Here is a 12241-nt window from a genome sequence, read left to right as displayed (position 1 = left end):
CGCAAGAGGCCAGTCCGGGGATGAGGCAGCATCCTCGGGCAGCAGGCGGGAGGAGGCAGCCTCCCCTTAGTATAACTTAGTCTCCGGAGAATGACAGCGGGCGCGCGCAAGAGGCCAGTCCGGGGATGAGGCAGCATCCTCGGGCAGCAGGCGGGAGGAGGCAGCCTCCCCTTAGTATAACTTAGTCTCCGGAGAATGACAGCGGGCGCGCGCAAGAGGCCAGTCCGGGGATGAGGCAGCATCCTCGGGCAGCAGGCGGGAGGAGGCAGCCTCCCCTTAGTATAACTTAGTCTCCGGAGAATGACAGCGGGCGCGCGCAAGAGGCCAGTCCGGGGATGAGGCAGCATCCTCGGGCAGCAGGCGGGAGGAGGCAGCCTCCCCTTAGTATAACTTAGTCTCCGGAGAATGACAGCGGGCGCGCGCAAGAGGCCAGTCCGGGGATGAGGCAGCATCCTCGGGCAGCAGGCGGGAGGAGGCAGCCTCCCCTTAGTATAACTTAATCTCCGGAGAATGACAGCGGGCGCGCCTAAGAGGCTGGTCCGGGGACCAGGCACTCTCCCCGGACAACAAAGCACGTCCCCCTCCTGAGTGGACAAAAAAAATCCACTCCTGGTACCTAGAATTTTCTCCAGCGGCGGGCTGGGAGTCTAATCTTTCTCCTGGCCGAGAAAAGAGCACTCTCCCCGGACAACAAAGCACGTCCCCCTCCTGAGTGGACAAAAAAAATCCACTCCTGGTACCTAGAATTTTCTCCAGCGGCGGGCTGGGAGTCTAATCTTTCTCCTGGCCGAGAAAAGAGCACTCTCCCCGGACAACAAAGCACGTCCCCCTCCTGAGTGGACAAAAAAAATCCACTCCTGGTACCTAAGATTTTCTCCAGCGGCGGGCTGGGAGTCTAATCTTTCTCCTGGCCGAGAAAAGAGCACTTTCCCCCGGACAACAAAGCACGTCCCCCTCCTGAGTGGACAAAAAAAATCCACTCCTGGTACCTAGAATTTTCTCCAGCGGCGGGCTGGGAGTCTAATCTTTCTCCTGGCCGAGAAAAGAGCACTTTCCCCCGGACACCAAACCAGCCAACGTCCCCCTCCTGAGTGGACAAAAAAAATCCACTCCTGGTACCTAAAATTTTCTCCAGCGGCGGGCTTGGGACGAAAATCAATCTTCCTCCCGAAATTAAACCACTATTGGCGGACGCCAGCCCCAAGCGCCAGCCCCGACCGCCACCCCCCGACCGCCACAAGGCGACCGCCACAAGGCGACCGCCACAAGGCGACCGCCACCGGCCCCAAGCGCCAGCCCCGACCGCCACCCCCCGACCGCCACAAGGCGACCGCCACAAGGCGACCGCCACAAGGCGACCGCCACAAGGCGACCGCCACAAGGCGACCGCCACTGGCCCCAAGCGCCAGCCCCGACCGCCACCCCCCGACCGCCACAAGGCGACCGCCACAAGGCGACCGCCACAAGGCGACCGCCACAAGGCGACCGCCACAAGGCGACCGCCACAAGGCGACCGCCACCGGCCCCAAGCGCCAGCCCCGACCGCCACCCCCCGACCGCCACAAGGCGACCGCCACAAGGCGACCGCCACAAGGCGACCGCCACAAGGCGACCGCCACAAGGCGACCGCCACCGGCCCCAAGCGCCAGCCCCGACCGCCACCCCCCGACCGCCACAAGGCGACCGCCACAAGGCGACCGCCACAAGGCGACCGCCACAAGGCGACCGCCACAAGGCGACCGCCACTGGCCCCAAGCGCCAGCCCCGACCGCCACCCCCCGACCGCCACAAGGCGACCGCCACAAGGCGACCGCCACAAGGCGACCGCCACAAGGCGACCGCCACAAGGCGACCGCCACAAGGCGACCGCCACTGGCCCCAAGCGCCAGCCCCGACCGCCACCCCCCGACCGCCACAAGGCGACCGCCACAAGGCGACCGCCACCGGCCCCAAGCGCCAGCCCCGACCGCCACCCCCCGACCGCCACAAGGCGACCGCCACAAGGCGTTAGTGGCCGCGCCCGGTACTTTACTGGACCCTATTTGGCCCGCGGACCGGCCGGCGTCGCTTCCTTGAATGCTTAGCCGCCTTTCGAGCTGCCATGCCGGGCTTGAGTTAGTGGTTTGCGCCCGGTACTCTACGTTAAAAGTCAGGCGGAACGGCTCTGAAGCTCCAGACGGTGCTTCCTTGAATGCTTAGCCGCCTTTCGAGCTGCCATGCCGGGCTTGAGTTAGTGGTTTGCGCCCGGTACTCTACGTTAAAAGTCAGGCGGAACGGCTCTGAAGCTCCAGACGGTGCTTCCTTGAATGCTTAGCCGCCTTTCGAGCTGCCATGCCGGGCTTGAGTTAGTGGTTTGCGCCCGGTACTCTACGTTAAAAGTCAGGCGGAACGGCTCTGAAGCTCCAGACGGTGCTTCCTTGAATGCTTAGCCGCCTTTCGAGCTGCCATGCCGGGCTTGAGTTAGTGGTTTGCGCCCGGTACTCTACGTTAAAAGTCAGGCGGAACGGCTCTGAAGCTCCAGACGGTGCTTCCTTGAATGCTTAGCCGCCTTTCGAGCTGCCATGCCGGGCTTGAGTTAGTGGTTTGCGCCCGGTACTCTACGTTAAAAGTCAGGCGGAACGGCTCTGAAGCTCCAGACGGTGCTTCCTTGAATGCTTAGCCGCCTTTCGAGCTGCCATGCCGGGCTTGAGTTAGTGGTTTGCGCCCGGTACTCTACGTTAAAAGTCAGGCGGAACGGCTCTGAAGCTCCAGACGGTGCTTCCTTGAATGCTTAGCCGCCTTTCGAGCTGCCATGCCGGGCTTGAGTTAGTGGTTTGCGCCCGGTACTCTACGTTAAAAGTCAGGCGGAACGGCTCTGAAGCTCCAGACGGTGCTTCCTTGAATGCTTAGCCGCCTTTCGAGCTGCCATGCCGGGCTTGAGTTAGTGGTTTGCGCCCGGTACTCTACGTTAAAAGTCAGGCGGAACGGCTCTGAAGCTCCAGACGGTGCTTCCTTGAATGCTTAGCCGCCTTTCGAGCTGCCATGCCGGGCTTGAGTTAGTGGTTTGCGCCCGGTACTCTACGTTAAAAGTCAGGCGGAACGGCTCTGAAGCTCCAGACGGTGCTTCCTTGAATGCTTAGCCGCCTTTCGAGCTGCCATGCCGGGCTTGAGTTAGTGGTTTGCGCCCGGTACTCTACGTTAAAAGTCAGGCGGAACGGCTCTGAAGCTCCAGACGGTGCTTCCTTGAATGCTTAGCCGCCTTTCGAGCTGCCATGCCGGGCTTGAGTTAGTGGTTTGCGCCCGGTACTCTACGTTAAAAGTCAGGCGGAACGGCTCTGAAGCTCCAGACGGTGCTTCCTTGAATGCTTAGCCGCCTTTCGAGCTGCCATGCCGGGCTTGAGTTAGTGGTTTGCGCCCGGTACTCTACGTTAAAAGTCAGGCGGAACGGCTCTGAAGCTCCAGACGGTGCTTCCTTGAATGCTTAGCCGCCTTTCGAGCTGCCATGCCGGGCTTGAGTTAGTGGTTTGCGCCCGGTACTCTACGTTAAAAGTCAGGCGGAACGGCTCTGAAGCTCCAGACGGTGCTTCCTTGAATGCTTAGCCGCCTTTCGAGCTGCCATGCCGGGCTTGAGTTAGTGGTTTGCGCCCGGTACTCTACGTTAAAAGTCAGGCGGAACGGCTCTGAAGCTCCAGACGGTGCTTCCTTGAATGCTTAGCCGCCTTTCGAGCTCTCCTGCCCGGCGTGGGTTTCGCGTCCGCGCCCGGTACATTATGGAAGCCAAAAAAAAAAAAATTCTGAGTGGGACCGGCCTGGGGGGCTTCCTTGAAAGCCCATCCGCCCTCCGAGCTCTCCCACCGGTCGTGGGTTGGCGTCCGCCACTGCTCAAAGCGAACTTCAAATTATCTGCTTAATAATGTGGAACACCATTCTTAAGTAGTTTTTCCTTAATTTGGGCTCAACTGGCCGGTAATGATCCCCGGTGTCTGAGATTGATCTCAGTGATCCAAAGAGCCCTGACACGTAATACCATCCATGAGTTTAATTGAAAAACAAAAAATGTAATCTTTATGACACATAAATACAATTTGCATAATAATTTGGAACACAGTGTAGACTTCCAGCGGACCGCGCGCGGCTCGGCTGACGGCGCAGCGCGATCTGGTACCGCTGCGCGGGACGAAACACGCCCCGTGCAGAGTTCCAGGCGGCCGGGAAGACATTTAAGCGCTGCCGCTGCAGCTGCGGCGGGGATTTGCCGTCCTCCGGTGGACACGACGAGTAAATACACCAGCAATCGCACTTACACCGTGTTCCAAATTATTATGCAAGTGACATTTATCTCAGATTTTCCTAAATAGTCGATGCAAAATGAGTCAGCATAATTTTCAAGTCATCAACCATTATTTTGATGAATTCTAATTTTATTGAACAAACCTCCGAATGATCACAGAATTTTTAAAAAATAAAAAACTTAAAATGCACTGTTCCACATTATTACGCACAACAGAGTTTTATAACATTTTATAGGTTTTTATGAACTGAAATGCCCATCTTAAGAATTTACAGCATTAGGAGGTCATATTTACTGAAATCAAAAGCTATTTCAAAGAAAAGACAAACAAGTTACATTTTAACATAGGACCCTTTATTTCAATAAAAAACAAAGTTACATTTTAACATAGGACCCTTTGTTCAACAGCAGCTTCACGATTCTTCCATCCACTGAACTTGTGAGTTTTTGTACAGTTTCTGGTTGAATTTCTTGGCAGGATCTAAGAATAGCCTGCCAGAGCTGCTCTTTGGAATTGAACTGCCTCCCACCTTCGTAGATTTTCTGCTTGACGATGCTCCACAAGTTTTCAATAGGATTGAGGTCAGGGGAGCATGGGGGCCACACCATCAGTTTCTCTCCCTTTATTCCCATAGATGCCAAAGACGTTGACGTATTTCTTGCAGCATGAGACGGTGCATTGTCATGCATGAAGATGATCTTTTGACGGAAAGCACGGTTCTTCCTGTTGTACCATGGACAGAAGTGTTGAGTCAGAAATTCCACGTAGTTAACAGACGTAATTTTGACGCCTTCAGGGACCCTAAAGGGGCCAAGCAGCTCTCTCCCCATGATTCCGGCCCAAAACATCACTCCGCCACCTCCCTGCTGACGCCGCAGCCTTGTTGGGCTATCGTGGCCGTCCACCAACCATCCACGACTCCATCCATCTGTAAAGTCAAGTCAAATCAAGTTTATTTGTATAGCCCTAAATCACAAGCAGTCTCAAAGGGCTTCACATAGACAGAAATTGACAATTATTCTCAAAGCATCCCCTGAGCTCTCAAAAGTGCAAGGAAAAACTTAAAAAACCCTACCTGGCCCATCCAAGGTGGCACGGCACTCGTCGGTGAACAGGACTGTCTGAAAATTTGTCTTCATGTAAGTCTGGGCCCACTGCAGCCGTTTCTGCTTGTTCGCGTTGTTCAGGGGTGGCCGAATGGAGGGTTTCCGCACAACTGCAAGCCTCTGGAGGATCCTGCACCTCGTCGTTCGTGGGACTTCACTGGCACCAGCAGCGTCGAATATTTGTTTGCTCGTCTTTAGTGGCATGCTTGCAGCCGCCCTCTTGATTCGATTTGTTTGTCTTGCAGAAACCTTCCTTGTCGTGCCTTTGTCTGCACGAACGCGCGTTTGCTCCGAATCAGCGACGAATTTCTTCAAAGTTCGATGGTCGCGCTTAAGCTTTCGTGCAATATCGAATGTCTGCATACCTTGTCCAAGGCATCGAACGATTTCACGCTTCTCGACAGCAGAGAGATCCTTTTTCCTCCCCATGGTTGAACGAAATGGTCCGAACGCTTAAAAACGCGGAACTTAAATAGACTTGTTAATTACTACAATTGCGCTCACCTGGCAGACTACCATGGACTGTACCATGACTGAGGGTGATTTCAGTACTTGAAAAACAAAAAATGTAATCTTTATGACACTTAAATACATTTTGCATAATAATTTGGAACACGGGACCGTGTTCCAAATTATTATGCAAAGGATATTTATCTCAGATTTTCCTAAATAGCTTCCTTGAAATGTTACCCGGCTTTTGAGCTCTCCTGCCGGGCGTGGGTTTGCGTCAGCGCCCGGTAACATTATGGAAGCTAAAAGAAAGAAAAAAGAAACAAATCTAAGTGCGATTGCTGGTGTCTAAATACATTTTGCATAATAATTTGGAACACGGGACCGTGTTCCAAATTATTATGCAAGTGATATTTATCTCAGATTTTCCTAAATAGCTTTACTCGTCGTGTCCACCGGAGGGAGGCAACTCCCCGCCGCAGCTGCAGAGGCAGCTTTGAACAGTCATCCCGGCCTAGTGGAGGTCTGCGCAGGGGGGGTCTTCCTTGAAATGTTACCCGGCTTTTGAGCTCTCCTGTCCGGCGTGGGTTTGCGTCAGCGGCCGGTGTCATTTACTCGTCGTGCCGACCGGAGGGAGGCCACTCCCCGCCGCAGCTGAACAGTCATCCCGGCCTAGTGGAGGTCTGCGCAGGGGGGGTCTTCCTTGAAATGTTACCCGGCTTTTGAGCTCTCCTGCCGGGCGTGGGTTTGCGTCAGCGCCCGGTAACATTATGGAAGCTAAAAGAAAGAAAAAAGAAACAAATCTAAGAGCAAGTGCTGGTGTATTTACTCGTCGTGTCCACCGGAGGGAGGCAACTCCCCGCCGCAGCTGCAGAGGCAGCTTTGAAAAGTCATCCCGGCCTAGTGGAGGTCTGCGCAGGGGGGGTCTTCCTTGAAATGTTACCCGGCTTTTGAGCTCTCCTGTCCGGCGTGGGTTTGCGTCAGCGGCCGGTGTCATTTACTCGTCGTGCCGACCGGAGGGAGGCCACTCCCCGCCGCAGCTGAACAGTCATCCCGGCCTAGTGGAGGTCTGCGCAGGGGGGGTCTTCCTTGAAATGTTACCCGGCTTTTGAGCTCTCCTGCCGGGCGTGGGTTTGCGTCAGCGCCCGGTAACATTATGGAAGCTAAAAGAAAGAAAAAAGAAACAAATCTAAGTGCGATTGCTGGTGTCTAAATACATTTTGCATAATAATTTGGAACACGGGACCGTGTTCCAAATTATTATGCAAGTGATATTTATCTCAGATTTTCCTAAATAGCTTTACTCGTCGTGCCGACCGGAGGGAGGCCACTCCCCGCCGCAGCTGAACAGTCATCCCGGCCTAGTGGAGGTCTGCGCAGGGGGGGTCTTCCTTGAAATGTTACCCGGCTTTTGAGCTCTCCTGTCCGGCGTGGGTTTGCGTCAGCGGCCGGTGTCATTTACTCGTCGTGCCGACCGGAGGGAGGCCACTCCCCGCCACAGCTGAACAGTCATCCCGGCCTAGTGGAGGTCTGCGCAGGGGGGGTCTTCCTTGAAATGTTACCCGGCTTTTGAGCTCTCCTGTCCGGCGTGGGTTTGCGTCAGCGGCCGGTGTCATTTACTCGTCGTGCCGACCGGAGGGAGGCCACTCCCCGCCACAGCTGAACAGTCATCCCGGCCTAGTGGAGGTCTGCGCAGGGGGGGTCTTCCTTGAAATGTTACCCGGCTTTTGAGCTCTCCTGTCCGGCGTGGGTTTGCGTCAGCGGCCGGTGTCATTTACTCGTCGTGCCGACCGGAGGGAGGCCACTCCCCGCCACAGCTGAACAGTCATCCCGGCCTAGTGGAGGTCTGCGCAGGGGGGGTCTTCCTTGAAATGTTACCCGGCTTTTGAGCTCTCCTGTCCGGCGTGGGTTTGCGTCAGCGGCCGGTGTCATTTACTCGTCGTGCCGACCGGAGGGAGGCCACTCCCCGCCGCAGCTGAACAGTCATCCCGGCCTAGTGGAGGTCTGCGCAGGGGGGGTCTTCCTTGAAATGTTACCCGGCTTTTGAGCTCTCCTGTCCGGCGTGGGTTTGCGTCAGCGGCCGGTGTCATTTACTCGTCGTGCCGACCGGAGGGAGGCCACTCCCCGCCACAGCTGAACAGTCATCCCGGCCTAGTGGAGGTCTGCGCAGGGGGGGTCTTCCTTGAAATGTTACCCGGCTTTTGAGCTCTCCTGTCCGGCGTGGGTTTGCGTCAGCGGCCGGTGTCATTTACTCGTCGTGCCGACCGGAGGGAGGCCACTCCCCGCCACAGCTGAACAGTCATCCCGGCCTAGTGGAGGTCTGCGCAGGGGGGGTCTTCCTTGAAATGTTACCCGGCTTTTGAGCTCTCCTGTCCGGCGTGGGTTTGCGTCAGCGGCCGGTGTCATTTACTCGTCGTGCCGACCGGAGGGAGGCCACTCCCCGCCACAGCTGAACAGTCATCCCGGCCTAGTGGAGGTCTGCGCAGGGGGGGTCTTCCTTGAAATGTTACCCGGCTTTTGAGCTCTCCTGTCCGGCGTGGGTTTGCGTCAGCGGCCGGTGTCATTTACTCGTCGTGTCCACCGGAGGGAGGCCACTCCCCGCCGCAGCTGCAGCGGCAGCTTTGAAACGTCATCCCGGCCCCCTGGAACTGTGCGCGGGGGGGGCGATGCGTCCCGTGCGAGGTACCAGGTCGCGCTGCGCCGTCTGCCTGGCCGCTTTGGGCCCGCTGGAAGTCTATTAAAGCTCCGCGATCTCCGCCTCGGTGCTTAAAAAGCGTCCATCCGCTCTCCTGGAGCTTCTTTCGGTCATCTCGTCCGCGTGCACGGCCTGCCGGTGGCACCGGCTGGAGCTCCGCAAAAAGCTCCATTTCTGTTAAAAATGCTTAGCCGCCTCCCTGGAAGCCTAATCGGGCATAAAAAGCTAGGCGGAACGGCCCCAAAGCTCCACACGGAAGTCCCAAAAAAGCTCCATGATTGGTCAATAATGCTTAGCCGCCTCCCTGGAAGCCTAATCGGGCATAAAAAGCTAGGCGGAACGGCCCCAAAGCTCCACACGGAAGTCCCAAAAAAGCTCCATGATTGGTCAATAATGCTTAGCCGCCTCCCTGGAAGCCTAATCGGGCATAAAAAGCTAGGCGGAACGGCCCCAAAGCTCCACACGGAAGTCCCAAAAAAGCTCCATGATTGGTCAATAATGCTTAGCCGCCTCCCTGGAAGCCTAATCGGGCATAAAAAGCTAGGCGGAACGGCCCCAAAGCTCCACACGGAAGTCCCAAAAAAGCTCCATGATTGGTCAATAATGCTTAGCCGCCTCCCTGGAAGCCTAATCGGGCATAAAAAGCTAGGCGGAACGGCCCCAAAGCTCCACACGGAAGTCCCAAAAAAGCTCCATGATTGGTCAATAATGCTTAGCCGCCTCCCTGGAAGCCTAATCGGGCATAAAAAGCTAGGCGGAACGGCCCCAAAGCTCCACACGGAAGTCCCAAAAAAGCTCCATGATTGGTCAATAATGCTTAGCCGCCTCCCTGGAAGCCTAATCGGGCATAAAAAGTTAGGCGGAACGGCTCCAAAGCTCCACACGGAAGTCCCAAAAAAGCTCCATGATTGGTCAATAATGCTTAGCCGCCTCCCTGGAAGCCTAATCGGGCATAAAAAGTTAGGCGGAACGGCCCCAAAGCTCCACACGGAAGTCCCAAAAAAGCTCCATGATTGGTCAATAATGCTTAGCCGCCTCCCTGGAAGCCTAATCGGGCATAAAAAGTTAGGCGGAACGGCCCCAAAGCTCCACACGGAAGTCCGAAAAAAGCTCAAAAATTTTCTAAGTGCCAACGGCTCATTCGCCGTAATGTGTCCGCTCCGCGCTGGTTCCCCGGTCGGCCGCGAATAGCGCAAAATCAGCCTCACGGAAGTTCGAAAAAAGCTCAAAAATTTTCTAAGTGCCAACGGCTCATTCGCCGTAATGTGTCCGCTCCGCGCTGGTTCCCCGGTCGGCCGCGAATAGCGCAAAATCAGCCTCACGGAAGTTCGAAAAAAGCTCAAAAATTTTCTAAGTGCCAACGGCTCATTCGCCGTAATGTGTCCGCTCCGCGCTGGTTCCCCGGTCGGCCGCGAATAGCGCAAAAATCAGCCTAAGTGCAGTACCAACCTTGGCGTGTTGGTGCGCCAGAGTACGATGAGTTGGTCCCCCTAGTCACTGTACTCATTACCTTTACCCCCTAATCGCAAAATATAGTCAGAACGTATATGCAGAAGACTATTTTTTTCTTTTTTAAAATTTTCTAAGTGCCAGCGGATGCTGGCACACGAACTGTCCGAGCTACGACGGTTCTCCGGTCGGACAGCGAGGGTGAAAAAGCGGTCCTAAAATCACCGAGGGCTGCCGCACAAGTTGTCCGAGTGGCGACGGTTCCCCGGTCGGCCACGAATGTCGAAAATTCGGCCTCTCCACCACGGAGGTCGGTGAGAATTTCAGAATATTTTCTAAGTGCCAACGGCTCTTGCGCCGTAAAGTGTCCGCTTTGCCTGGTTCCCTCGGTCGGCCACAAATAGCGAAAAATCAGCCTCTCCTTCTGGAGCTCGCCTAAGTGCCAACGGCTCTTGCGCCGTAATGTGTCCGCTTTGTCTGGTTCCCTCGGTCGGCCACAAACGGCGAAAAATCAGCCTCTCCTTCTGGAGCTCGTGCCAACTTTGGCGAATATTTTCTAAGTGCCAACGGCTCTTGCGCCGTAAAGTGTCCGCTTTGCCTGGTTCCCTCGGTCGGCCACAAATAGCGAAAAATCAGCCTCTCCTTCTGGAGCTCGCCTAAGTGCCAACGGCTCTTGCGCCGTAATGTGTCCGCTTTGTCTGGTTCCCTCGGTCGGCCACAAACGGCGAAAAATCAGCCTCTCCTTCTGGAGCTCGTGCCAACTTTGGCGAATATTTTCTAAGTGCCAACGGCTCTTGCGCCGTAAAGTGTCCGCTTTGCCTGGTTCCCTCGGTCGGCCACAAATAGCGAAAAATCAGCCTCTCCTTCTGGAGCTCGCCTAAGTGCCAACGGCTCTTGCGCCGTAATGTGTCCGCTTTGTCTGGTTCCCTCGGTCGGCCACAAACGGCGAAAAATCAGCCTCTCCTTCTGGAGCTCGTGCCAACTTTGGCGAATATTTTCTAAGTGCCAACGGCTCTTGCGCCGTAAAGTGTCCGCTTTGCCTGGTTCCCTCGGTCGGCCACAAATAGCGAAAAATCAGCCTCTCCTTCTGGAGCTCGCCTAAGTGCCAACGGCTCTTGCGCCGTAATGTGTCCGCTTTGTCTGGTTCCCTCGGTCGGCCACAAACGGCGAAAAATCAGCCTCTCATTCTGGAGCTCGTGCCAACTTTGGCGAATATTTTCTAAGTGCCAACGGCTCTTGCGCCGTAATGTGTCCGCTTTGCCTGGTTCCCTCGGTCGGCCACAAATAGCGAAAAAATCAGCCTCTCCTTCTGGAGCTCGCCTAAGTGCCAACGGCTCTTGCGCCGTAATGTGTCCGCTTTGCCTGGTTCCCTCGGTCGGCCACAAACGGCGAAAAATCAGCCTCTCCTTCTGGAGCTCGTGCCAACTTTGGCGAATATTTTCTAAGTGCCAACGGCTCTTGCGCCGTAATGTGTCCGCTTTGCCTGGTTCCCTCGGTCGGCCACAAATAGCGAAAAAATCAGCCTCTCCTTCTGGAGCTCGCCTAAGTGCCAACGGCTCTTGCGCCGTAATGTGTCCGCTTTGCCTGGTTCCCTCGGTCGGCCACAAACGGCGAAAAATCAGCCTCTCCTTCTGGAGCTCGTGCCAACTTTGGCGAATATTTTCTAAGTGCCAACGGCTCTTGCGCCGTAATGTGTCCGCTTTGCCTGGTTCCCTCGGTCGGCCACAAATAGCGAAAAAATCAGCCTCTCCTTCTGGAGCTCGCCTAAGTGCCAACGGCTCTTGCGCCGTAATGTGTCCGCTTTGCCTGGTTCCCTCGGTCGGCCACAAATAGCGAAAAAATCAGCCTCTCCTTCTGGAGCTCGCCTAAGTGCCAACGGCTCTTGCGCCGTAATGTGTCCGCTTTGCCTGGTTCCCTCGGTCGGCCACAAACGGCGAAAAATCAGCCTCTCCTTCTGGAGCTCGTGCCAACTTTGGCGAATATTTTCTAAGTGCCAACGGCTCTTGCGCCGTAATGTGTCCGCTTTGCCTGGTTCCCTCGGTCGGCCACAAATAGCGAAAAAATCAGCCTCTCCTTCTGGAGCTCGCCTAAGTGCCAACGGCTCTTGCGCCGTAATGTGTCCGCTTTGCCTGGTTCCCTCGGTCGGCCACAAACGGCGAAAAATCAGCCTCTCCTTCTGGAGCTCGTGCCAACTTTGGCGAATATTTTCTAAGTGCCAACGGCTCTTGCGCCGTAATGTGTCCGCTTTGCCTGGTTCCCTCGGTCGGCCA

The sequence above is a fragment of the Syngnathus typhle genome, unplaced genomic scaffold (assembly GCF_033458585.1).
Source record: "Syngnathus typhle isolate RoL2023-S1 ecotype Sweden unplaced genomic scaffold, RoL_Styp_1.0 HiC_scaffold_375, whole genome shotgun sequence".
NCBI classification, from domain to species: Eukaryota; Metazoa; Chordata; class Actinopteri; order Syngnathiformes; family Syngnathidae; genus Syngnathus; species Syngnathus typhle.
Note: the sequence above shows the minus strand (reverse complement) of the source record.